Here is a 27,587-nt window from a genome sequence, read left to right as displayed (position 1 = left end):
TCTCAGCTGAAGAAACAATTTCCACCTATGTTGATCCTTTCCATACTTCCCTTTCCAAAGGAAAACATGTTCCAGTTCCATATGATGCGAAAAGTAGCCAAGTAATTCCTTAAGGTCAACATTTACAATCGTTTTGTATGATCACACAAAATATTGGTTACAATTACTCTAAATCAAGAGTGGGAATTTTTAACATGCATAGGAGGATGTTCATTCCTGGTTCTAAAAATGTGGCCAGACCAGAAGGCTGGGAAAATACTAGCCCCAGGGGAGAATTTATCGATGTGGTCTTTTTATATGGACATGTGGTCAAACTGCCTTCTAACTAAATATGTTTGTACTCACTGGTGTGTACTTCTCTTAGGTAGAGCGACTTCTTACCGCAGTGGTTAGTGGTCAATGCAAAGACCCTCCGGAGTGCTGGAAATAAGTGAGTACAAGTGATCAGCCATAGAGAGGGTATCTATACCACACCCAACCCCAAAGCTCGGGGTGGATAGGATAATGCAATAGCCCAAGAGTAGGGGACAGTGTTGTGAACATTGACCTCTGGACATGGCATGACTCTTGCTCACATGAACTCACAGCAGTTGTGGTCACCTAGAAGAGATCAAGCCAGTTAAAGTTCCAGCATAGAGTGGGAAGGAGCTCCCAGGATCTTCTACTTGCTGGGGGAGCATTGGCAGTTGATGGCTGATGAGCATTGGGGGAAAGAGAAGCACTTTTCCCCGGACCAGCTGCATGTGGATAGAATGTACATTCCACAGTGGATGGCTCCATACCCATGTGCATAGGGGTGGCGCTTACTCAGTGGGACTATATATACATCATATACAATACACATATGTGTGTATGTGTGTACACATACATCTCTATATGTAATCTCCATCTCCATCTATCTATATCTCTTTCTATCTCTCTCTATCTTTCTATCTCTCCATTTTTATCTCTACATCTAATCTATATCTATATCTATCTCTCTTTACATATATACATACTCACAGAAACAGAGGATATGACATTGGGATGGAGAGATATGCTGAGATAGAGCAAGGACTAGAAGGGAGTTGGAGGGAGTATAGTAGATCTAATTAAGATACATTGTGTACAGGTGTAAAAGTATTAGAATATGTAATATGATACAGTATAAACCATCCATTCACTGACAGTTATTAAAAGTGATTTTGAAATTAAAAACTAGTTATAAAAATCTTGATAGAATATAGAAAATTCCCTGCATGTAATGTGAAATTAATGAAAAATGTGCTGTTTTATGATTGTTTTTAAAATAAGATTTAGTTTTGTTCTCAGTGATCCCTCCTGAAAGAATATTTTCTTTGATGAAATTCGAGTGATGGGGGACTTTCAGAGAGTCTGTCAACACATCGCACTCCTATATGCCAGCATCCTACAGCTCTGATCTGGTACCAAGATATCTGCCTGTTAGGAAGCTTGGCATCGCTCACTTTATACGACCTGCAAGCCAGAAGTTTGTGGGACCTTTTGAAATCTTTAACTTTAAGAGATCTTGTCTTTTGGCTGCTTCTATATTCTGTGCCAAGTCATCATAGGCCCTGGTAGAAGGTTTGACTTATAAAAAGGATTGCTTGTGGAGTTACTGCTGTTTGTAAATCAATCCCTCCATAGATTTTGCCTGCATAAGATACACGGTTCAGTATCTCCCCTGTGGCAGCACCCTCCAGTGAAGATCCTTTCTTTACATACTCTAACCAGAGTGTAAATATGCAAAATCCATACAAATAAGAAAAAGGAGCTGGATACAATTAAGATTAAAACTATACATTGAGTGTTCTCAATATTAACACTATAGCTCTAAAATTTGAATTAAGATTTCAAGTATCTCAGAGTGGTATTAAACATTATCCAGCCCTGATCTACATTGACTCCATTGCAGTGCTGCATTTTCTGTAAAAAAGAAAAGCCTGTGTGTGTGTGTGTCTGTGTGTGTGTGTGTGTCTGTGTGTGTGTGTGCGAGAGAGAGAGACAGAGACAGAGAGAGACAGAGACAGAGAGAGACAGAGAGAGACAGACACAGAGAGAGAGACAGAGAGAGAGACAGAGAAAGACTGAGAGGGGACAGAAAGAGACAGAGACAGAGACAGAGACAGAGAGACAGAGACACAACACACAGTCTCTTGTGTGCTGGACTTCGAGCTTCTAGACATTTTGTATCCATCTTCCATTTTACCTTAGGAATGCTGGGATTACAGATGATGTTTTTGAATTTTACAAGGGTCCTAAGGACCTGATTTTTATGACGGTCTTCAGACTTACATAGCAAACACTACCCACTGAGTCATCTCTTTAATTCACCAATGGCATGAATTAAGAACAGTCAAAACTTTGCTTGAACACTTTTATTTATATTCCCTCTCTACCACCCAACCACTTCTTGCTGGTTTTAGAGCTCAGTTCTGTGCTTAAATTGGATATCAGTTTCAACATTTATTATTCCTGTTAATAAACTAAGACCACAAGAGGAGATAATTTAAACTTGGCCTCTACTGAAGGAAGTTCATTTTATCCAACAGATGGCGCTATGTTGTCATCGTGTAAAGTGAAATTCACATTTTTAAAAAGCGTTCACCAAAACCACAATTGCTATCTTTTTTCTCCCTCAAGCAGAGTTTATGAAACATTAATCAATTCAGAGAAGCTAATAAAAAGCCTGGAAAATGGATCCCAATGTTACTTAAATTATGACCGTTTATCAGTAAACAGAGGGAATTTATGGGCCAGGTATTGGAGTATACTAAAAAGGAGGCTGGTTAAAACAGCTTTGTTCTCTAAAAGTCTGTAGACATTTTAATGCGTACGAGGTTTTAATTTGTCACTGAATTTGGGGCAAATCTAATTGTCTTTTTTTTCTTTCAGTGGGCTAAGTTTGATGATCTTTATGTTGAAATCGAATAGTCTATGCAAAAAAAAATCGGTGGTAAATTATGGGGTGATCTCTTCAATATGGCTAAAAATTAAAAATATGAGTTTCTACCATAATTAACTAACATTTATTTTTTTCCTGTTAGAAAAACAGCAAAAGGGTTGAGATCAGTTTACATGACAATTAATTGGATAGCACCTGGGTTTTCCCCAACAGGGATGAAGACATTGGAGAGACATGAGCTTAAAGAATTCCAGAGGAAGAGGTCTATGTAGCAATATGAAAAATACTATGTGGTTAGACAAACTGAAGACCAAAAAAGTATTTTCTGATCACCCCAAATAAATTGTGCTACATTTCACAAAACATTCAACATTATTCAATGTGAGATCAGCAATATCATAAGAAAGACAATCAGATGTGGGTATCACTAATTAGATACGATAGGTTACACTTTAAGGATAAAGAGAACAGAAGGGACTCCAGAGAGAATTATCTCAGTGGTTAAGAACATTGAGTGTTCTTCTAGATGACGAAGATTCAGTTCCCAGTTCCCAGAAGCCACTTGATAGCTTACAACCATCGGTAACTCCAGTCTTTAAGAATCAGATACCTTCTTCTGACTGTCAAGGGCATCGCATACACAGATGCAGGCAAAACACCCACACATACACAAAAGAAAACGAAAAAAAAAAAGACATTAAATTTTGGAGATGTGTTGGGAGGAACCTTGGAAAGTTGGAAGAAAGAATGAAGGGATAGGTATGATCACAATACATGGCATACATGTATGAAATTCTCAAAGAAAAAAAGTACATTTGAATAAAAAGACTGGGATCAGTCAGAGATAACTTGGAGGAACCATATGTTATAAAGTAAAATGACACAAATTCACAGATAAGCATAGACTTCATGTTTATCTTGTACATTTAAAACCCCTTAGACATCATGTCTGATGTCCTGCAATACAATGTGATACAGCATGCAAGACACTAAGCTAGGAGTTGCAAATACAGGTTTTGTCATTTTTCCTCAGACTTGTGTTTTTGTAATGTATACAAAAGTAAAGTGGAAAAGATTATTCTAAAGTCCCCAATAGCACTGAGACTCTATTATTATTTCTTTCCCTAATGCTGAACGTAATAGGTGTCATAAAATTTAATGACCTCCTTAACACAAGTGGTAAATTATATTTTACAATAAGAGGCTGAGTTGCTCTTCAGTAAATCTGTAAAGAGAGTCATGCATTGCAAGCATTTTTTTTTCTGACATCATCAGAGCTTGGGGAAATGAATTTGAAGCAGGAAAATTCAACTTAATTTGTGAGGAGTTTGGCTTTTTCCCCTATTGCTCTTCCTTCACAGATTTTTATGGACAGTTTCCACATGCTTGGCACTCACAGGATTGGTGACGGAGTGGACATAAGTTACACCACTACACTGCCTCTTGATGTTTAGGGCATAATAAATAAGTGGATTAAGAAACAGCTAGAGCATGGGAAGATATATACTCAGGGAAATACTGACAGACAGGCATTCAGAAAATACACTCTTCTCTAGTGTTCTTCAACTTATTTCATATCTTCCCTTTCCCAGGAGGCTTAGAGTTGATTCCATCATGTTCTCAGAGTCCTTCCCATCAAAGGGAGCATCTCTACACAGGGAATAGGACATTAGTTTCCCAGAACTGCTGTCATAAAAGGCCACAGCTGGTTTGAAATGGAAGTTAATTTTCTTCTAGTCCAAGAGATCGGAAACTCAGAACTATGGTATGAGTAAGCTATGTCCTGTGTTGTCTTGGAGGAATCTATCCTAGCTGCTGGAATGGCTGACCCTCATTGCTGTCCTATGGCCTAAGGAAGCAAATGATTATCAATTTATCTTTTCAGATAGCCTTCTCTCTATCTGCCTTTGTTGTGTCTATCTGTTGTGTCTGTCTTTGTATTCATGACCCTTATGCTTCATAAAAGACCTCATCTTAACTGATTACATGGGCAATGATTCTCTCTCCCAAACAAAGTCAAATGTGTGGTTTCTTGGTTGATAGGAACATTTGGAAGATCCTGTTCAAATGTATTGTTATGAAAACTAGTGGCGGACGAAAATAGGATACAGGAGGTAAATGTTTAAGAAGAGATTTTGTTGCGAGCTAAGAGATATTAGTGAATTGTGTGCATGTGCATTTCAGTGCCAGGATGTTTCCATCTGCTACTTTACTGCATGCCTCCAAGTCATAGACAATGGTGGTCTGAGAAGATTGTAGGACTTCCAGAAGTATTTAGATTTCATGAAGTTTGATAGAGATTTTTGTTATGTCCACCATGTCAGGATGAAGTATCCTTTTCAGCCCCTGGTTGATCGTTCAGAAACAACACTGAGATTGTCAAAGGAGAAAAGTCCCTGGAAAAAAAGAGACACACAGTTGGAGTGCTCTTGGAACAAAATAATTAGCCTTAGAATTACTGAAGATATGAAGAATTCTTGACAACATAATGATTCCACTAAATTTCTTCCCAATTTTCCTCAATTCAAAATCAATTTCAAATTTACTTATCTTGCCAGTAGGAATGACATGTTTAATATGAGGGTTTTAAACAATGACAGTGTGAAATCCTTTTATGATAGATGTGTTGTTAAGTCCTCAAATCACAAATCAAACTTTTAATGGCAAGATTTATGCTCTTTCTATTTATTCAGTGCAGGTGAATTTTCATTGAGGGAGAGAGATTTTGATTTTGCAAAATGTAAGGGAATTTGGTATTCTAAAATCTTAGGCATTTGCTATTCACAGATAAGAGCCCAACTGTGAACTTTAATGGAATACGTTCTTTCACATGGCTTAAATTTCCTTTCTCTCTTCTCCTTCTTTACCTCCTGTTTTTCCTCCTCTGTCCTTCCTCTGATCCCACTTTCTTCCTCATGTTCATTCTTGCTATCATTTCTCTGTCTCTTTCTCTTTATGTCTCTTCTTTGTCTCTCTGTCTGTCTCTGTCTCTCTGTCTCTGTCTCTCTGTCTCTCTCTCTGTGTCTCTGTCTCTGTCTCTGTCTCTGTCTCTGTCTCTCTCTCTCTCTCTCTCTCTCTGTCTCTCCAACCCTAGTTGGCTTTGTCCTTTTTCTTGCCCTTCCCTCTCCCACTTCACTAGAAATAGTATAGAATGAAAGCTCATGGATTGTTAATGACTGCTTTCTTTGTAGATGGCAGTCGATAGAGTCTGAACTTTGCATGAAAAGTAAACCTTCATCTAAAAGTGTCTTGCAAAGTCTAGAATCATAAAGTGGATTCTCAAAATGAAAGGGTAGAGGATAACATGGAGGCAAAAACAAAAGCTTCCTGAATTCACTCCATGTGTTTAGAAAATATGGGAGAACAATGTCAGATGGTCAAGGCTGGTTCTGCACACTGGGGGGACATTATTAATGCCTCTGTATGAAGTCAGAAAAAAAGACTCCTCTGCACAGTGAATTGCTTATCCTTATTAGTAATCATTGAGTGCATGCTTACCTAGCAGATGTCTGGGAATCATATTAGCAATATCTTAGGCACAGAGAGAACTTGGATTCCCAGTGAGTACTAGTAGGTAACTTTGAGGTTTGGATTTTATCTGCTCTTTATATGAATATAAGATTTTAGAAACATTACCTGGAAAGACTGAGGTAAATTTCATGTGCCACTTCTTACAGTGTTTACCTGTGATTTGTGGTTCTAACCCTAAACTTTCTTGCCTATAGTTATGACCTGAAGTGTTTTCCCTTTAGTAGTTTCAATGTTTCCAGCTTTTTAAAAATAGTATTTAATCTTTTTTGTTTATAATTCAGATTTTATCCCCCTCCCAGTCCTCCCTCTGACTGTTCCACATGCGATACCTTCTTCTGCTCACCCCCTTTCTCCATGAGGATGACCCCACTCCTGACCCCCACCCCACCAGACCTCTCCAATCTCTGGGGCCTTCAGTCTCTTGAGGGTTAGGTGCATCTTCTCTGACTGAACCCAGACCCAGCAGTCCTCTGATGTATGTGTGTTGGGGGCTTCATATCAGCAGGTGTATGTTGCCTGGTTAGTAGTCCAATGTCTGAGAGATATTGGGCGTCCAGGTTAATTGAGACTGCTGGTCCTCCTACAGGGTTGTCCTCCTCCTTGACTTCTTCCAGTTTTTCCCCAATTCAACCACAAGGGCCAGCAGCTTCTGTTCATTGGTTGGATGTAAATATCTGCATCTGAATCTTTCAGCTGCTTGTTGGGTCTTTCAGAGGACAGTCATGAAAAATCCCTTTTTGTGAGTACTCCTCCGCCTTGGCAATAATGTAGGGCCTTGGAGCCTCACCTGGAGCTGGATCTCACTTTGGGTCTGTTCCTAGACCTCCTTTGCCTCAGGCTTTTCTCCATTGTTGCCCCTGCAGTTCTTTCAGACAGGAACAATTAGGAGTCAGAATTTTTGCCTGTGGGATGTCAACCCCCTCTCTTACTTGATGCCTTGCCTTTCTTCTGGAAGTGGGCTTTACAAGTGACCACTCTCCACTGTAGAGCATTTCATTTAAGGTCCCTCCATTTGAGATCTGAGAGGCTGTCACCTTTCATGTCTCTGGTATATAATGGAAGGATCCCCTGAACCTCTTACATACTGAGATTGCCTGTCTATAGTCTTTCTATTGACCCTCGAGGCTTCAGTCTTTTTTCATCACCCAATACCTGATCATGTTTCCCTCTTCTCATCCCTGTCTCATGTCCCACCCAGCATCCTCCTTCCTTGCCCCCTCCTGTGATTGCTTTCTTCTCCCTCCCAAGTGAGATTGAGAAGTACTCATTGAGCCCTTCTGTTTGTTAACTTTTTGAGTTCTGTGGACTGTATCTTGGGTATTCTGTATTTTTTTTTGGCTAATATCCACCTATTTGTGAGTACATACCATGCATGTCCTTTGGATGTTTCCTCACTCGGGATAATATTTTCTAGTTCCACCCATTTGTCTGCAAAATTCAGATTGTCCTCGTTCTTAATAGTCGAGTAGTATTCTATTGTGTAAATAAACCACATTTTCTGTATCCATTCTTCTGTTGTGGGACATCTGGGTTGTTTCCAGCTTCTGGTTATCATAAACAAGCCTGCTATGAACATAGTGGAACATGTGCTCCTGTGGCCTGGTGGGACATCTTTTGGGTATATTCTCAAGTGTTGTATAGCTGGATCTTCAGGTAGGCCTATTTCCAATTTTCTGAGGAACCTCCGGATTGATTTCCAGAGTGGTTGTACCAGCTTGCAATCACACTGGCAATGGAATAGTGCCCCTCTTTTCCACATCCTTGCCAGCATGTGCTGTCACCTGAGGTTTTGATCTTAGCCATTCATTGGTAAAAGTTGGAATCTCAGGGTTGCTTTGATTTTCATTTCCCCGATCACTAAGAACTTTGAGAATTTCTTTGAGGTGCTTCCAAGCCATTTGAGATTCCTCTGTTGCGAATTCTCTGTTTAGTTCTATACCCCGTTTTTTAAATTGGGTTGTCTGCTATTTTGATGGTTAGCTTTTGAATTCTTCATATATTTTGGATATTAGCCCTCTATTAAATGTGGAGTGAGTGAAGATTTTTTTTGGCAATCAGGTAGGTTGCCAATTTGTCCTATTGACTATGTCCTTTACCTTGCAGAAGTTTTCTAGTTTCATGAGGTCCCATTTATCAATTCTTGATCTTAGAGCATGAGCTGGTGGTGTTCTGTTTAGGAAATTTGCCCTTGTACAAATTAGATCAAGGCTCTTTTCCACTTTCTCTTCTTTTGTAAGTTGAGGTTCTTGACCCACTTCAACTTGAGCTTTGTACAAGATGACAAATATGGGTCTATTTTATTTTCCTACATACAGACATCCAATTAGACTAGCACCATTTATTGAAGATGCTTTGTTTTTTCCATTGCATATTTTTTGGCTTCTTTATCAAAGATCAAATGTCCATACGTGTGTGTGGTTTTATTTCTGTGTCTTCAACTCTATTTGATTGATCAACCTGTCTGTCTCTGTAACCATATCATGGAGTTTTTAATCACTATTGTTCTGTAGTATAGCTTGATGTCAGGGATGGTCATTCCCCCAGCTGTTCTTTTATTGTTAAGAATTGTTTTCACTATTTTGTTTTTCTGTTTGTTTGTTTTTGTTTTTCTGGATGCATTTGAGAATTGCTTGCTCTTTCCATGTTTTTGAAGAACTGTGCTGGGATTTTGATGGGGGATTGCATTGAATCTGTAGATTGCCTTTGTTAGGATGGCCATTTTTACTATGCTAATTCTGTCAATCTGTGAGCATGAGAGATCTCTTCATTTTCTGAGATCTTCGATTTCTTTCTTGAGAGACTTGAACTTATTGTCATACAGATCTTTCAGTTGTTTGGTTAGATATTTTATGTTATTTGTGGCTATTGTGAAGGGAGTTGTTTCCCTAATTTCGTTCTCAGCCTGTTTATCGTTTTTATAAAGGAAGGCTACTGATTTATTTGAGTTAATTTTACATCCAGCCACTTTGCTGAAATTGTTTATCAGTTGAAGTAGTTCTCTGGTAGAAATTTTGGGATCATTATGTATGTTATCATATCATCTGCAAATAGTAATACCTTTATTTCTTCTTTTCCAATTTGTTTCCCCTTGTTCTCTTTTTGTTGTCTTATTGCTCTAGCTAGAACTTTGAGTGTTACATTGAATAGATAATAGGAGAGTGGGCATCCTTGTTTTGTCCCTGATTTTAGTGGGATTGTTTCAAGTATCTCTCCATTTAATTTGATATTGGCTGTTGATTTGCAATAAATTGCCTTTTTTTTAAAGGTATGGGCCTTGAATTCCTGATCTCTTCATAATACTTTTAACACGAAGGGATGTTGTATTTTGTCAAATGCTTTTTCTCCATCTATAGAGATGATGAAGTGATTTTCTTCTTTGAGTTTGTTTATAGTGAATTAAAAACCTATAATGAAGAAAACTGGAAAATCTAGGTGAAATGGGTCATTTTCTAGACAGATACCACATACCAAAGTTAAATCAAGAGCAGATAAACAAAACAGGCTCATATCACCTAAGGAAATAGAAGAAATCAATAAAAACTTTCCAACCAAGAAAAGCACAGGGCCAAATGGCTATAGTGCAGAATTCTACCAGACTTTCAAAGAAGACCTAATACCAATATTTCTCAAACTATTCCATAAAATAGAAACAGAAGGAGCACTACCTAATTCATTCTATGAAGCCACAATTATTCTGATACCTAAACCACACAAGGACACAACAAAAAAAGAACTTTAGACTAATTTTGCTAATGAATATCAATGCAAAAATACAAATAAAATTCTTGCAAACCGAATCCAAGAACACATCAGAACCATCATTCGCCACGATCAAGTAGGCTTCTTCCCAGAGATACAAAGTTGGTTCAATATATAAAAATCCAATGTCTCCAGCTTTAAATGAAGGTTTCTGATCCAGTTTCAATTGATTTTTGTAGAGGGTGGGAGATATAGATCTAATTTGATTCTTTGCAGGTAAATGTCCAGTATCACAAGTACGTTTGTTGAAAAAGCTATCATTCTATTCAGTGCATGTGAGTTGCCAAACCTACTCTATCTGAGGACTGGCCTCCATCTAAAAACAAAAACAAAACAAAACAAAAAAGCCTAAGAACTTGACCAGCTTAATGAAAGCTGCACCCAAGTACCAGGAAGGACCCACTTCCTTGGCCCATACCCCAGAGTTACTCCCTAGCTACTTCCTAACAACAGTTAATCAAAGACTGGAATGATTGTTTGAGAAGTACTTTCAGACCTTGTGATTGTTCACTGTCTTGCTTCAGAATATCCTCCTGTGGGCCTACAACAGTGATTCTGTTAGATACATGCCAAGCTACACCCTCCCTCACTTGCTCCCATTTCCTATAAAACCTTGTCTGTTGCTCTGCTTTCCTGTCCTGCTGTATCAAGGTTGGGTTGGAGGAGAGCCCACGCCCAAGCTTGTAATAAAGAGACCCTAGTGTGATTACATTGGAGTCAGCCCCTGGGTTGTCTTTTGCTGCTTGAGAATGAGGCACTGCACATGGTATTGACACCTTTGTCAAAAATGTAAGTGTCTGTGTAGCTTTATCTCTGTATCTTCTATTAAGTTTTCCTGATTTTCGTTTGTATTTTGTTCTGGTCATAACCATGGTTTCTCTTCTATAGTTTGAGATCAGGGATTGTGATTCTGCTAGTTGTGCTCTTTCTGCATAGAATTTCTTTGACTCTCCATGGTATTTATTTTTCCATGTAATTTTTAGGATTCTTATTTTCTATTTCTGTGAAGAACATTATCAACTCTTTATAGGGATTCCATTGATATTGTAGATTGCGTGGATTGCTTTTGGAGGTACAGCTATTTTTACAATATTGATTCTGCCAATCCAAGAACTTGGAAGCTCTTTCCAACATATGGTGTCTTTTCTCATTTACTTTACAGTGTTTCAAAGTTGTTTTGTTGTAAAATATTGCTTTCTGGACATGATGTGGCTGTTGTACTCATGTACTCAGAAGAACAGTAGCCACTGCATGATACCCACAAAAAAATTAGCTCTCAATATTTCATCACGGAGTGGGGAGGGGCTCATTAGGGCCCATTCCTCCCTGAGATCTACTGACAGTTAAGGAAGTTGCTGAGGACCAGGCTCAGCTTGGTCGGGGATCCTGAGTAAAGGGTGTCCTGGAGGGACAGAGTGACTTGGATTCAGTGATGGATGCAAGCTCATTGCTCTGTATTCTGCTTGAGATAGCTCAGTTTTTGCTGGCATTTTCTGGTGTCAAGCTAGTTCTCTCTTGCAGACCAAAGCCCAGTCTTTTATTTTCATAAGTTACTTCCTTATCTGTTTAATGATTTACCCCAGGTTCCCTTTTGATTATCCCACAAATTAGCATTTTATCATCTTAATCCCTTAACTCTAGCAACAGAGCCCCATGGCTGAATCTGCAGGGTTCTGCTGCTTGCTAGAGCTGGAATATGGCCCCATTGTTTTATTAACACCAGCTTTTTGTTTTTCAATTCCTTCATTGTTTAAACTTGGCTGTTCTGGAGTTTGCTCTGTAGACAGACTTAGTACTCAGAGATGTGCATGGTTCTGTCTCCTGAATGCTGGATTAAGGGCATTTACCACCACGCCTGGATGTAAGCTCTTTTTCACCTACAACTTGCTCTGTCTTAGGCTGGCATTGAACCAAGACATATGCTTGCCCTTGTCTCCTGGGATGTAAGGTGTGTACTTGCATCCCTGAGCCTAAGCTTTTTATGGTTACTTTTCCTCAAGATCTTCATCAAAAGTCTTTGTCTTCCAGCCTCCAGATCTGAATCACATGTGTGCCCTACATTTCTGGATTCTAGTCATTCCAGGTTAAAAGTCCAAACTATTCCTTGTTCAACTGCAAATGCAAACAATAATTTTAGCTGGGTGGCATCTTGCCCTGAGATCACAACTCCTTCAATCTTCTTTTCTCTTTTCTTAATATCATTCTGACAAAGCTGGCTCATTAGTGTCGCTGACTCTGTTCTTTCAGGTCATATTGCATGCTTATTTTTTTCATAGTTGAGAAATCCTTACATTGATTTATACATTCTTGAATTCATGTTTTCAGCATTCTTTCCCACAGTCTTAGGTTGTTATGATGACCACAGCATGACTATTTTGCTGAAGAATACCATTCATGTTCTTACTTCCTGGAATTCCACTGTTTCTGATTATGATGGAGTCATTAATTTTGGCAGGGAGAACATTCCCCAAAGGAAGAACATAAAGTAAAATATGTACATGATTATATATAAACAAACCATATACCTACAACAACTGTCAGCATACATGAAGACTCCTGAAGACCCACACCCTGCCAGCTGTGCTCCAGGAGTGGGAACCATGCCGCACCATCCCTCCATGTTGGACCTGGCAGGTAGTTGCGTTTGTCAGTGGTATAGTCACCAATAGTTATCATTACTCAAGTATATAATCCCCTCCCCCATGTTCATGTAACATTAATTAAATGAAGTGGGCCATGAACAAACAAAAGATCACCAGGAAGTGAAAGAGATCCATTATTGGGAAGGAAACAATATTCATTGGGAAAAGAAGGAGAAAACAAGATGACACTGAGGATATTATGCATGTTGTACGTGTGCGTGTGTGTGTGTGTGTGTGTGTGTGTGTGTGTGTGTGTGTGTATGTGTGTGTGTGTGTGTGTCAAAATTATGGAAGAAAAATACAAAAGAAAACTTCTAAGCCCACCAGGTAGGAAGAAAAAAGGAAGAACAATAGCTAAAGACACAAGAGGAGCATCATGAAACGTCTCTATCCATTTCTGTGACTATGAAGATACTGTGTGAACAGATATTTTCAATAAATTCCTTTACTAAGGAGAGGAACAAGAGCCAAAATACAGTTGGATAGGGAATTAGTTATTAGTTATCATCTTCTTCAGAATGGTAGGGTAACTATACTCATCAATAAGTTATTATATATTTGAAAAATAACTAAAGAAGAATAGGTAAAGGGTTCTACTACATAGAAGGGCTGTTGGGGATGGATAAAAGCTAATTACCCTAATTTGATCATTAGACAATGTGCACACATATCATATAATGCTATTGCATCCTGCAAATACCATTGTTTGAATTGTATGTGTACGTATTAATTGCCAAAGAAATCCTAGGTAGTGTCATTTCCATGTGTGCAGAAATGCCTTTGTAACTAGACTATGGTATAATCAGTACTTTTGAATACTCATTGTGGCTTCTCTGTGTGCTGTCTCATTGTTTATCCTCATAGAAAGTTTATGAAGCAAATATTACCATTTCCATCTCACACATGACAGCATTGGGCCTGTGAGGTGTGCAGTAACTTGCCCTAGAGAAACCTTACTAGCTGTACAAAAGCTAAGCCCTCCTGAAGCTCTTGGCATGTCCTTAGAACTACCCAGACTCATGGTAAAATTCTCTTTCACGGGAGCCTATGTCAGGAGTGTATTCATGTAACTTCACACAAGAGGTTTGTTTCAAGCATTATTTATCATGTGCCAGCAACAGATTTGATTCCTTTGCCTCCCCACGCATTAGTAACACACAGATATTGCTTGCTTATCTTATGTTCACTTCTTCTCCAGATGTGATGCATTAATGGTCTCCTGTGGTGCCTCTAAAACTATAGAAATGATCTTAGAATCCACAGTGTGCAGAAATGATCTTAGAATTCCAGAGTATGCGATTTCCTTTAGACAAGAGTAAAAGGAAGTTGATGTAACTAAGACCAGAGGCTTTGAAACTTAGCATTAATGCAACTAAATCCATGATACCCACTATGCATGCCAATAGCCAGCATCAAGCTAATGTATTCATTGCTTATATTTAAGTATTTTTAGAAATATTAAATTTAATGGACTTCCCCAGAAGCATGTGATCTAAGTCACTGGTACAAAATTAAAAAAAGGGATGCTCTGGGCAGTGAGTGTGAACCGGCAATTTAGAGTTCTTAGGAAGTGTTTATTATTTAGTATCTATGTGAAAGAGAAAACTGTGATTGTGCCATGAGTGGACAATTGGTTGTAGCTTTAAAGATGCAGGGAGAGATACTGGCCCACTTGTTAATAATGATCTCCATCCCGCAGGGTGCCCACTGCACAAAGAGGAACCAGGGAGTAAGTAAATCTTCTGTTAGAAACTTTTAATGTCTTGTGCACTATAAATGTCCCCTGAAAAAGCTGCTGAATGCATAGCCCATGAGGAGCAAGTGATCTTTATTTTAGCCAGCCAAAATTTGGCCTGGGTTAAAGTCATAATTTAGACTGTAAACTATGTCTCCTTATGAGGTTTACCACAACTGGCTTTAAGCATTATTTCTCAGACAAAGAGGAAGTTTTGTAACAACACTACTAAAACTCTTGTCTCGTAGGAGGTGCATATGAGTAAATACACCCTATCCAGGCACATGCATGGACAAATATACAACACCCATCACATACATATCAAAAACACAGATGCCATAAATCATGCACTGTGCTCACATATGCACATACAACACACATGACATACCAAATACATCTCTATCAGATATACCTCATGCACACCAAATACATACATACCATCAAAGATACACCAGACATATATACATATAACATACACACACCACGCACCATATACATGTATTCCACACATTCAACAACATACACTCACTCCTATTCCAACAATTCAAAATTACACTTATTTTTTTATTTTTTAAAACATGGCATATATTTGTTCCCAAAACAACTTGAAGGATGATAAAAAATCTAAGGAGAAAAATTTCCAACTATTATTTTGGTCTCACTGATTTTAACTGTGGATTTATTTAGAGAAAAAAACAATGGGAAATTTATAAGCAAAAGATTTCAGAGTGGGTTATACTCATATTAAAATGTACTAAGTTTCAATTTGTCAAGAAGTCACTCCTATATTCATTGATATTAAATAATACTTTTTTAAACTTAAATTAACTGACCATTGAGAGGTAAGTGGTATTTTTATAAAGACAAGAAGACTCTGCTGTACAGATCTCTCCACTTGAGAATAAATGTCTATGAGAGATAAGCTTTCCTGCTGACCTCTGTTCTCTGTGAAATACAAAAAGACCTATTATAAGCCAATGCCTTTTATCTTTTCAAATTAAATCCACCTGCATCAAGTCTGATAAAGATGATCTAAGTAGCTGGAAAAGTGTGATTTTCTCTTCTCTTGAGTTACAGTTATTGAAATGAATGTTCTTCCTCTTCCTGTTTTCTTTTTATTTCAATAACTATGGTTTAAACTTGATTAAGCGCCATGATTAACTAAAAGGGCATGCAAATGAGAATAGATTTTCTCAGAAGGAAGAACAGTTTAAGTCTTCAAAGAAAAGAACTACCAGACACATGAGAGGCTGTGGAAGGCCTCCTTTTTTTATTTAACAAAGCAAGTGCACAAATCTTCAACAGAAGAAAATATGGTTGTAAATAGGGAATTGTGTGAAAATGAGGAAATTCAGAGCCCTGAAAGCCATATCAGAGTCATCTGTTGGTATTTTCTTTTTACTGGAAAGATTCATAAGTCTGGAGACATTGAGTGGGTAAGAGTACTTTCTGATTAAGTATGGGGACCTGAATTTGGATCCCAGTACTCATGTAAAATACCGGACATGAACATGCACATGTCTAATTCCTGTAGTGAAGGGTAGAGGTGGGAGGATCACCGGGTTTTTATTTTGTCTGCCAACTTATCTTCAAAATGCAGTTCAGTTTCAAGGAAAGACCCTACCTCAAAGAAATATCACAGAATGATAAAGAAGAAACCTGGAGTTAACCTCTAGCATCTGCATGTAATCAAGCAAAGACATCAGAACAAGGATGCATATATGCCAAATACATATGCCATATACATGCAAATACATATACCCACATTCATAGACATATGCACATGCATGTCCAGATCTGCAACAGAGGATATGATCTGCTTAATGAATTTTCCTTAAATACATGACATTGTTGTCTGTCCTAGTTTCATTCTGTTGCTGTGACAAATACCATGACCAAAAGCAACTTGGGGGAATGAAATAAATTTTTGGCTTACATTTTACAGTCCATCATCAGGGGAAGTCTGGCAGGCACTCTAGCAGGATAGTGGAAGCAGAAATTATGGAGGAATGTTGCATGCTATTTTGTTAATGACTGATACTTAGCCAGCTTTCTTATATAGCCCAGAACCACCTGCATGGAGAATGGTGCCCCTCACAGTAGGATGGTCTTCCTTCTTAAAATAATCATCAGGAAAATCCCTCACATATATGCCCATGGGACAATCTGATCTTGGCAATTTCTTAGTTGAAACTTAGTTGAGGATTTAGAGAAAGCAAGCATTCAATGGTTAAACCTCAGTTCAGGGACTTTACTGACACATGTAAGAACTAGGCAGTCTCTGCCCCGTGGAAAGTGTGCATGCTCTACATGAAGAGTGCATGTGTGTTTGTTTTGTGGATATCTGACGATCCTGACACTCGCTCACCAAGGGTGAAGACCATGTGCTTTGGAGAAACTGAGTATGAATCAGTTTCATTTAGCAATGTAGAGGGGTATTAGCCCTTAAAACTTCTTGATTAGAATCCCATCCTAACTGCCCAGTTTAGCATGTTATTGTAGTCTTTCTCAAAAAGATGGTTGTTATTCTGTTAATAGATATAGATTTCATAAACATATATATGACATAATAATATTTAAGGAAAGACAGAGATAAATGTTATAGGAACTGAGACTTCTACTTTTTTCTTACAATTTACCAAGTACTTCATAATTTTAAAATAATTTCAGTTTATTATTCAACCAAATATCAATGAACTATTAACTGCAATCTAAATGTATCAGAAACCAATTCTTCCAGTTGACAGCACACTCCATTGTACAAGATTAATAGCCTTTTGCTTCCTAGGAATCTATAGTACATTAACAACGACAAATGTATTTATGCAAAATATTGTCAGAAGGTATTGGAACATTATCCCAGTGAGCAGGATTGTAATTACAATTATAAAATGAAAAAAATTAACTTCTCTAGGGAGTCCAAAATTCTTTCTTGAGAATTATTTTATTATTGAAATCTGAGCTTAAAAGTATTTTATCTGAAACCAAAGAAGAGCAAATGAAAGAACAGTTTACCAAAAATAAATGAAGAAATATAAAAGACGTGAGAGCTAAAAAGTAGATGTTCAATCACTAATAGAGAAATTGAGAGAAACAGACCTTCCGTACCAAACTCAATAGGTTTAAACCAACAGATTAATGAAGATATTTTGAAACGATGGGTGAATTGATATACCAAAAATGGCCAGGTTTTTTCTTGAACTTAAGTAAGGCACTGTTTAGGTAACAAAAATCATTTTTGCCATGCTGCTGCTGGAAACACTAGAGTCAAGAAGAATAGAATTATATTGCTAAAGTCCTTAATTAAATGCTCATCTATGTGAACATCAGATAAAGGCTACAAGGAGAATGAAGAGAGATTCTTTGGTGAGTCAAAGAAGACAAGGAAAGGCTGGAGAGAGGGCTCAGTGGTTAAGAGCACCGACTGCTCTTCCAGAGGTCCTGAGTTCAATTCCCAGCAACCACATGGTGGCTCACGGGATCTGATGCCCTCTTCTGGTGTTCCTTGTTTGTCTTCAAGGAACATACATAAAATAAAGAAGACAAGGAAGAGGGAGCTTTCAGAGTGATACACACACACACACACACACACACACACACACACACACACACACACACATATATATATATATATATATATAAAATGAAAATTTCACTCAGTTCTTCATACTCCGTGATTCTAAAGAATATGCTATAGCCAGGTAGCCAGGAGCCCATCTTCACTCCTAGTCTCTTACCACACCTGAGGCAGACACCGCATATAGCTCTGAGTTCCACATAAATTCAGTTATTCATGCACACATGGCAGGTGTGTGTATAACTCATATATCATCAATCTATTAGTTACAATTTCTGCATGTGACTGGATATGGAAATTAAATTCAAGTAGCTTTACATAGCATCCTCTAACTACCTTATCTCTATGTCTACTCACAGTTGGTAGCTTTATATAGAAGCCTCTAAGTAGCAGAGTTCTATGTCTATTGATGGTTTAGCAAAATCTGCCTAGCTTTTAAGCGCTGGGGCATAGGATATGGTATTCTCAGAGTCTGCCTTTTCAAATATGTCACATTATTTGAAATCATACAGTAGTGCTACTTTCTTAGTAATACCAAAATAAGAACTTTACATGCTCCTTGCATCCTTGCACTAATCTGTTTCTATTCTGTGCTAACGTTGATGTGATGGGATATTTCAGATCCATAGGGTAATTATAATTGTTTTGTTTTGCTTTTGAGAGAATATGGTGAATTAGAACCACGAACTAAGCAGCTTAAAACAAGATATTTATTCTCTTTCAAAGTCTGTAGGCTGAGCCTGGAGTTAGAATGTTGTCTGCAGAGTGAGGTCCTTCAAGCAGGATCAGCTTCTAGTGGGACAGACATTGTATATCATCAGTCGCTTTTGATTCACAGACACATCATTCGGAGTTCTACCGCTGCCATGGTGTGACACTCTCTTCCTGTGTTGTTCCTCCCTTCACTGTAAGTCATATTGGATGAAGGGGCTGTCTTAATGCAGCAGGATCTTTTCTTAACTAACTGTATCCGCAACAAACAACATCTCACTCTCGGTTTTTAAAAAGGACACGGAATTTGGGGTAGTTACTTTTCAATGTATTAGAGTTATAGGGGAGGGTGGTTTTTTTCTTTTTTCTTTTTGTCTGGTCTTACACCACAAAGCAGCATGCTTATATAACACAGAGAACAGATTTACTAGGATTCTGTTGGTCACACGGGACTCTTCCTCAGAGGGGAAGTATGTGAAAACCTAGGTCAGATTCTCTGAGAGTCCCTGCACATATGTGGCCTATGTGCAGCTTGGTTTTCATGCAGGTCTCAAACAACTGGAGTGGGAGGCCCCACTATCCTAAAAGCTGTTGCTTGTATGTAGGATATGTTCTTCTAGCTGGGCTGCCTTCTCTGGGATCAGTAGAAAAGGAAGTGTCTAGTAGAGACTTGAAGTGACAGGGCAGGTGGGTGGGATGCCCAGGAGGGCTCTACCTGCTCAGAGAAGAAGGGATGGGGATGGAGGAAGGATTTTGGGAAGGGGCGACTGGGAGGAGGACCATAAGTAGGGTGTAAAATGAATATTTAAAAAATATTCTCTGAGAGTAACAAATTGTGTTCTGTTATTTGGACAAATTATATTATTGTTTATTGTCTTCAGGGGTCTACCATTATTTCATTTATTGTACACAACAAACACTTCATAATTACCTATGTATGAGTCACTCGATTTCTCTTAGAATGTCCACTTTTTCATGCATTGCTAACATCTGCTTCTATATGTGGAAGCTAGCATGATTATATGTTAAACAGCAAAACAAAAAGAAATGAAGGAAGAAAGGAAGGAAGGGAGGGAGGAAGGAAGGAACGAAGGAAGGAAGGAAGGAAGGAAGGAAGGAAAGAAGGAAGGAAGGACGGAAATAAAACAAAATTACAAGATGATAGCTGCTTCCTTTCTGGGAAAGAAAGAACAGTTATGTTCATCTCATCACAGATGTTACAGGATGCTCAGTTCCTGACCCACAGGGATTCCCTCTTTGGATGACTCATAAATAATGTGCTTTGATGGGTTTGGATAGTTGACTGTAGTTAATACACAGCTCAATTTCCTCAGGCCCCTAAAATAGAGTACTATGGATTGGGTGAATGCATAAGCTGAAGAAAGTTTTACTTTTCACCCACTCTAAAAGCTCTGTGCTCAAGCTGAGAGTTTCAGCAGGGTAAGGTCTGTAAAGGGCTGAATTCTGGGTTACATATCGATGGGCACTTTCCCAGTGTAGTTTCATGTATGTGAAGTGAGCAGATATGGAAGGGAAAGGGAGAGAAGTGATAGGAGGAGAGAGTGAGCCCGTCTTTCATAACTCCATTGCCTCTAAAAGTCCCAACCTCGAATTGCTGCGAGCATTCTCAAATGTTCTCAGATGTGAACTGAGCAGATAGGGGACATTCAGTCCATAGCAGCACAACTATCTTCAGTCACTGTTACCAGACATCAGGAACTCGGCTGCTGATATATCCGTTTCTTCTAAGACCCTGTCATAACAACCATCATTTAAGAACAAAACAAAAGAGTGAAAGTGACTTCAAGCTTCCTGGGTGACATTTCCAGGAGATGCAATCTCACAACAGATATCCTGTTCCTCTGCCTCTTCCTCAATTCTGCTTCTGAGATTTTTTTCCCCTTGAGCCCTAGATGCATGCTTTATGTTGTAAATGGATCTATTGGGGGTGTCATTTTATCCCTTGTTCTCTGGATTTTGATAATCTGTGTTTTCTGCAATGGTCTCCATCTAGTGCAAAGGGAGCTTTCTTTGTTCAGGAGTGAAAGCTCAACTGGCGACATAAGGATATATATTTAGAATGCAGTTAGGAATTACATTCATTTAGTAAGATGGTTCTCTAAGAGCCAAGACTTGCAACAGCTCCAGGGAGTTATAGTCTTAATAGGTCTCCTAAACAAGCCTGAAGAAGGAGGGCACTAAGAAATAAGCTAACAGGGAAGAGGGAAATCTCATAGGGTCCAGCCCGATACAAAGCACAACAGGCTATCAACAAATGCTGGGAATGAGAATATGTCTTCTTTAGGGAGAGCCACCTATCTCTAATTTGTTATCTAATGCCAAGTAGTGATCCCTGAAATCCTCTACATATATCTGTCCTGAACTTGACAGAGAAAAATATACATAGGAGATGTTGGAAATAATGTAATTATATTACAAAATAAATACCTTTTAACAGATAATTCTCTTAAAGACTTTGTCTAGAGTTAGAGTTGTGAAGAGTTCATCCTTCTGATGGAGGAATGCTTTCATAAATCACATACATGACAAGGTTCACTTGAGGCTTAAATACAATAGAATTAAAATCATTAAAAGTTTTATGATTCACAGGAATCAATAAGCTTGAGAATTGCTATTTTTCTTAAATTAGCCCTCTCTAGCTATGTGCAGAAAAAAAATGACTCTGTTCATGTTGCTCAAAGTTGCTGTAAGAAAAAAAAAGATTCATTGTTAAAACTATTGTTTTCAAAGCTGCAAAATGTCTGCTTCTGCTGATACCTGCTGTGAAAAGTATGTCACATTGAATTTGCCCCGTTTAGGAGGGAAAGTAGCTTCTAGAGTCATATGAGATGAAAATAAATTTGTCACGCTTCCCCCAGACCATGGGCTTTGCTGTACTTTTGTACGTTCCTCCTGATTTTAAAAAATGTTATATTGTTTTGCAGTAGATGATTATCATTGTGTTTTGCATACACATACATACATATATACACTGTTGTCAGTTTCTCAAGTTGGGATTCATATACACATACATATACATATAGATAAATAGGAATATATAGATGTTATAGATGATATATAGATAGGTAGATGATAGAGATAGATAAATAGATAGATAGATAGATAGATAGATAGATAGATAGATAGATAGACATACAGACAGATTGATTGATTATAAGATAGCTGAATAAGAAATCTGCCCCTAAGGTAAGTATTTTTATGTTCATTCATCCAACATGAATTTACTGAACTTCATGATTTGCCTTCAATACTGAAACTCTGGCTACATGATGTTGACATTTTAGCAGAAAGAAGCAGGCAGATGGAAACTGCATAAGCCAAGGCCTCTAAGAGATCTAAATGGAGTGCTATTTTGATCCTGGAATATACAGTTGAGTGTGAATAAACAATACAATCTCACTAAAAACACTTGGGACCCTGTAAGGGACTGTCTCATTAATCATGATCTATTCTTTGTGACTCACATGGAAAGCTAACATGGGAAGAAACATTTTCTGTTTCCCCTGTTGGCCCAGCAAATGGAAAGGTCATTAGGTGCTCATATGGAGTGGTGAGTATCACTGGGGACTTGGACTGTGCTAAGGGAGGGAACCCAATTACTTTTTGTGCCAAAACAAGATTTCTCTTGGTATCTTTGCTCTGAAACTCAAAGTTTCATGTTTTGCTTGGGATTATTTTTAACCTCCCAACAAAATATACTGTATTCTCTAAAGAAGTTGCCACTAAACTAAATATATATATTTATATATATATTTATATGTATGTGTGTGTATAGTTTATATACATACACAAATATATATGCATATATATGTACATATATATATGTGTGTGTGTAATATCAGAATTCATAAGCTACACATTCAGATAAATTTTCTGGTCAGTACAGTGAGCACAATTTCATTTGGTAGGAAATTAGAGTAAGTACATAGTTATTATTTATGTACCCACGATGAATATCCATTGCCTTCCCTTAGACCTATCAGCTCCTTAATTCTGAGTCTGGAGCTTTGAAATTTACATATAGTTTGCACTAACTCTATGGCTCAGGAATTCATCAGGAATAATAATTCCTGATGACAATTAAGGCTTTAATACTGAAAGCATGGTGTAACATAATTCTGTTTGATTACTTCATGTTGAAGTACAAATATGACTGTTGCTTCCTCTTTTATGGTACACACATGTAGCTTAAAATTGTAGTTGCCACAAATTTGGGGAAAAGAAGCTGTGAGTGTGGTGTGTGTGTCTGTCTGTGTGTGTGTGTGTGTGTATGTGTGTGTGTGTGTGTGTGTGTGTGTGTGTGTGTGTGTGTATGTGTGTGTGTATTTGAGAAGAGGATTCATTAGGTAGGCCAAGTTGGTGCAAAATAATATAGATTCCATGCTTTCCTTGTTGCTCTTTGTGTTAAGATTCACACATATGTGCTATCAACCTAGTATGTATGTATATATATATGTATATATATATATTCAATGAATATTACTGGTCTCAGCTAATGTACTTCATGATGACATTTTCATGAAAATTACAGTGTATTTGATCATCTTCTCTCCATCATAATTCTTACCTCCTCTCTCTTTTCTTCTCTTTCATAATCCTAACACATCTTTTGTTTTCCTGTTCTTTTGAAAACCCAACATGTTCTTAATTTAAGGGAAATCATGATTATATTCCTGAGTTTTGTTTATTTTTCTCTGCAGGATAATGTCCAGTTTCATTCATTTTCCTGAAAAACAACATATTTGTATTCATTTCTATGGCTAAATACAGTGCCAAGTGTGTAGATATGAATAGCATCATTTTTATTCATGTATCCTTTGATGGACAGACATCTAGGTTGCTTCTTGTAGATTGCTGTCTGTAAGTAGGCGAAGGAAGGTGAAAGACAAGGCTAGAACCTGTGATTGGATAGTAGAAAAGGAGGGTGGGCTGGGAATTTTGGAGAGGTGTGGGAGATAGGAGAGAAAGAAGAAGGAAGGAAGATGGAGGGAGAGAAGGAAGAGTTAGATCCTTGTGGCTTAAAATAGCCACAGATAGCTGTGAATCATATAAGGAATGGATTATTACAGTACAATTTGTCCAATCTAAGTGGGCAGCTTATATCAATATCAATTGGCTCTGACTTCTTTCTATGGGCATTTTATAGGTGAATTTACTGATATAAATCTTATTGATAAATTACAAGTTTCTAGAGTTTTGATTTTACCAGGTTACACGTATTTGTGACAGCTAACCGCTACATGGGCAGTCGCTGCGCAGGGCTAGCCATGGGGGTGACAAGACTGCCACTGGGGCCAGAGAGTAGCCAGTGCTAGCTTGGAATGGTGCATTCCTTTTTTATTATTTAATGCAATGGTTTCTATAACTTGGCTACTATAAATAGTACAACAAGAATCACGGGGGACTCATATAAATGTATAGTTCACTGACTTGGATTCTCTTGTGTAGATGCCCACAAAAATTATAGTGAAATCATAGTATAAAGAGCTCTGCTTTTAATTTTTTTAGAAACCTTTGAACTGACTTCCACAGGGAAGAGACAATTTTATACTCCAAGTAAGTCATGCAGACTTGCTACTATTCTGCACATTCTTGCTACTCTTATGTTGTACTTCCTTGATGATAGCAATTTTTGTTAGACTAAGACGGAATCCCAGTGCATCTTTTCTTTTGAATTTTTGTTAAGGTTTTAAGTTTATAGTGAAGTGGCAGCTTTATCCATTCCCTTTCCTTCCTCCAAGTCCAGTCATGTTCTCCTTCCCTACTCTCCTTCAAATTCATGACTTCTTTATTTCACTAGCATTGCACACATGCATGCAGTGTATGCATATGCAGGCACATATACTTCCTAAATATAAGCTGTTCAATCTGCATGTTATTTGTATGCCTATCTTTAGAACTGACCATGTGGCACTGGACAACAAACAGGTGCGCTCTTGCCAGGGGAAGTCACTGCTTCCATTCCCAGCTCTCCTCAGTTGTCTGTGCTCGTGTACGGTTGAGGCCTTGTCGGCTTTTACCCATCCAGTTTTACACATTCTTTCATATCATCCTTTTTCAGCTCACTTCTGGGCAGTGACGTTTCTGAGACTTTAAGGGTGTAGTATGAGATGTCACTGCGAGACAGAATCTCATCTCAAAGTCCCTCGTCCTCTGACCCTTTCAGTCTTTCTGTCCTCCCGTCTTCCAGAGTGTTAGCTGAGCCTTAGGTGTCTGAGTGCTCTCTAGAGGCGTCCACTGGGGCCGCACCTCTGCATGTGGATGAGTTACAGTTTTCTGTGGTGGGCTCCTTCTTTTGAAAAAAGTTCCTTTGAGGAGGGGTGAAGACTATACTTATTTGTGAGTATAAGGGCAAGTGTTTTTAGATTGTTAGAATCTTATTTTTATTACTTAAGAACTTAATAGGTGCTTGCCCTTTGTTGGCTTTTTTTGAAAAAAATCAACTTGTAAACTTAATTATGAATTAAAAATGAAGTTCTTTAAATAATCCTCAATTTGACCAGATATGAAAAAATTTAAAAACTGTTAAAGGTGTATTAAGAAAAACCAGGCCTTTTTTTTTTTCTTAAAAAAATAAAAAAGTTTGTCATTACCAAGAAGAGACATCTTTAGGTAAAAATAATAATAACCCCATTCTGCATAGATAATGCACATAGCTCTAGTGTATCTGGTCAATGGGCAAAATGCAAGCACTTAAGGTGTTCATCTCCATCCTTATTCTTTTTGTTGGACTTTCATATTCATTTCTTCTTGGTGGATGACCAGACCAGATGATGGTAGAGATAGATGGTAAGCCGACATTTACTCGGCCCTGCCCTGCTCAGCCTTGGAAGAGAACAAATTCCCAGCTTGTGGGTCGGCTGTTTTTGTCTCTTTGCCATCTTGTGGTTTAGAGTTCTCTGAGCATCTGCATTGGTAAATGAAGTTGCAGGCGACACCGACGTTGAGGTGGCTGCTGGCATTGGGTCTCATCTCCTTGATTTTCCTTGTCCTTTTCACTGCTATCTAGGCTGTCTTTGGTGAGGAGGGCCCCTGCGGAACCATGGTCTTTAACCCCGATACGTATTCTGTCTCACTGCTCTACCTTGCTTTCCTGCACCTGGTTGTCAGCACTCCTCATCACTTCTCCTTGTATAGGGGGTTGAAAAAATGTGGTCGATGCGCACAGGGTCTCTGCATGTAATAAGGTGGGAACCTTCGCCTGTGATAGGGCTGGGCATTGTTGGTACTGGCCTTCTGGAGCACTTTCCAATTCCTCATTCTTTTCCCCACTCTCGCTATTCTGGTTAATTGTGCCGTTAATTGCATGGAAGACCCCTATAACGTGGATCGCATCTGTAATGGTTACAGTCTGCTGCATATTCTTAGTGAACTTTCCTCATATGGGATAATGATGCTCAATTCAAGCTCAAAAGAGCACCTAACAAAAACCATGATATTAGATACGAGGCACCCTCTTTTGAGTTATTGGCCAGGGCTGTCCATGAGATCTCCAAATCATAAGCCTTATGAAAGAAAGAGAAGTTGAAAGTAACTCTATTGCTTAAGACTTTATTTCAGAAACAGACCTCACAGACCCTGGAATTGGAAGAGACCTGAATACCCACTCCCTGAGAATGAGCTTTTGTGATATCAGAAGGGACCGTGCAAGATTCCAAAGGAAGGAGGCAATCAGCTGTCCTACCCACCTATGATCCCTGTGAACCACATTAACAACTAGCATGGCACAATAACCCCAAGGGTACAGAAGTGACATGCGTATTTTAGCAGTAAACAATAGATCTTCAAATGGTCTTAAAAATTTCTCAACAAGAGGGAAGTCATGACCAATACTGGAAACCCAGCTCAAGATTGAATGCTAGCAAAATCATAGTTATTGGAAGAGAATCTACACCCTCAAATTGTCTGGACCAGAATAATTCCTAACAAAAACGTGTAAACATTTGTCCTTAATTCATTTTGATTTGCAATTACTTGATGGATAAAATTATTCACACGTGTAAATGTACTTGTTTTGCATTTCTACAATTTCATTTGAAAAGTATCTGTTCATTTCATTTGTCTACATAGTAGATTCTTAATTTAGCCTTTCTATTATTTCTTTCTCTCTCTTTCTCTCTCTTTCTCTCTCTTTGTCTCTCTCTGTCTCTGTCTCTGTCTCTCTGTCTCTCTCTGTCTCTCTCTGTCTCTCTCTCTCTGTCTCTCTCTGTCTCTCTCTGTCTCTGTCTCTCTCTCTCTCTCTCTCTCTCTCTCTCTCTCTCTCCAGGTTTCTCTGTGTAGGCCTGGCCTTTCTGAACTCGTTCACTGGCCTCAAGCTGAGAGATCTACTTGCCTCTGCCTCCCAAGTGCTGGAGAAAATGGTGTATGCCATCACCACCCAACAATTTTTAAAATTCTGTTTATATTGGGTTTATTACCCTCTTGTTGAATAAATAAATGGCAAACATTTACTTCAATTATATTTTATTAAAAATAAAATTGATTACTTGACAATTACTTATAAAGAGTTTTTTCTATTATTTCAGCTGTCTCTTCTCTATGCATTCTCTGAAATACAGGGTTTACTTTCAAAGCTTCACACAATGGCACCTCAAAGCTTTCTTCTCACAGCCACTCTAGAACTACTGTGTATTGCCAGCTTCAGTAGCTTTCTGATACCTAGGATAAAGAATATAAGTTCCCCCTGGTCTCATATATTTCCTATTT

At 38.3% G+C, this 27,587-nt stretch overlaps 1 long non-coding RNA gene across 1 annotated transcript in view; it reads left to right on the top strand.

Annotated features, from left to right (window-relative positions):
* The window catches only part of LOC102556604 (uncharacterized), a 107,291-nt gene that overhangs the window by 30,727 nt on the left and 48,977 nt on the right, over positions 1-27,587 (top strand). The window contains exon 2 of the long non-coding RNA XR_010052532.1: positions 365-19,056. This is a non-coding gene — a long non-coding RNA (uncharacterized LOC102556604). The remainder of the gene's footprint in view (positions 1-364; positions 19,057-27,587) is intronic.

Source organism: Rattus norvegicus, chromosome 6 (assembly GCF_036323735.1).
Source record: "Rattus norvegicus strain BN/NHsdMcwi chromosome 6, GRCr8, whole genome shotgun sequence".
Taxonomy (NCBI): Eukaryota; Metazoa; Chordata; class Mammalia; order Rodentia; family Muridae; genus Rattus; species Rattus norvegicus.
Note: the sequence above shows the minus strand (reverse complement) of the source record. Positions and strands in the feature narration are given on the sequence as shown.